This window comes from Neophocaena asiaeorientalis, unplaced genomic scaffold (assembly GCF_003031525.2).
Source record: "Neophocaena asiaeorientalis asiaeorientalis breed wild unplaced genomic scaffold, Neophocaena_asiaeorientalis_V1.1 scaffold82, whole genome shotgun sequence".
In the NCBI taxonomy this organism is placed as follows: Eukaryota; Metazoa; Chordata; class Mammalia; order Artiodactyla; family Phocoenidae; genus Neophocaena; species Neophocaena asiaeorientalis.
Genome location: NW_020173068.1, coordinates 8095746 through 8096378, shown reverse-complemented (window position 1 = coordinate 8096378; position 633 = coordinate 8095746). Strand labels below are relative to the sequence as shown.

The window sequence follows — 633 nt, the reverse complement described above, 5'->3', positions numbered from 1 at the left end:
GGGGGGCGCCGGGGGAGCGCGCCGCGTACCTGCCGGCCCTGACACTCGGCCTGACAGCTCACGGCTGGAAAGCACCTCGCGGCCTGACGTCAGATCCCCTCTCCTCCCCTCCGCGCTCTCCTCGCCCTCCCCCACCCGCCCGGAGGGAGAAAACAAACTTTGTGAGAAGCGCTGCGAGCGACGCCCACCCCCCGCGGGGCGGGCCAGCGGAGGCTGGGGGCTTCGCCCCGCCCACCGCGCCCGGAGGGGGCGGAGCCGGGAGGGCACCTTCTTCCTGCGCCCACCCCCACCCTCAGGAATGCCACATGGCCTCCGAAGAGGAGTGGTGGGAACCCGGATCGGGATAGTGCGCTTGGGGGCAGGAAGTGGCCCGCTCCTCCTTTCGGAGAGCATTTCCGGAGCGCCTACTGTGTGCTCCACGCAGGGGGTGGGGGTCGTTACCCAGAGGAGAAATAATGCAAATACCGATGTTTGTTAGTCAAATCTCCGGAGAGGAAACTGAGGCCCAGTTAGTCCGGGGATTTACCCCCAGTTGGTAAGGACTAAGTTCTGAATGCGGCCCCTGTTCTGTCCTCAAGGTCGCGTAGAGTCGGGTAGAAGTCTCCCTCGGACACAGCCCCAAAGCACGTAGCC

The 633-nt window shown here is 65.9% G+C and overlaps 1 protein-coding gene across 2 annotated transcripts in view; it reads right to left on the bottom strand.

Moving 5' to 3' along the window:
* The window catches only part of TGIF2 (TGFB induced factor homeobox 2), a 16220-nt gene extending 16038 nt beyond the window's left edge, over window positions 1-182 (bottom strand). Inside the window, exon 1 of one of the 2 annotated variants that reach the window (XM_024743296.1) lies at window positions 159-182. The gene's annotated coding sequence lies outside the window, so the exon portion shown is untranslated. Of the gene's footprint in view, window positions 1-29; window positions 115-158 lie in introns of those variants that run through there. The other variant, XM_024743293.1, reaches the window with a different exon arrangement.
* Between the last annotated feature and the right edge of the window lie 451 nt (window positions 183-633).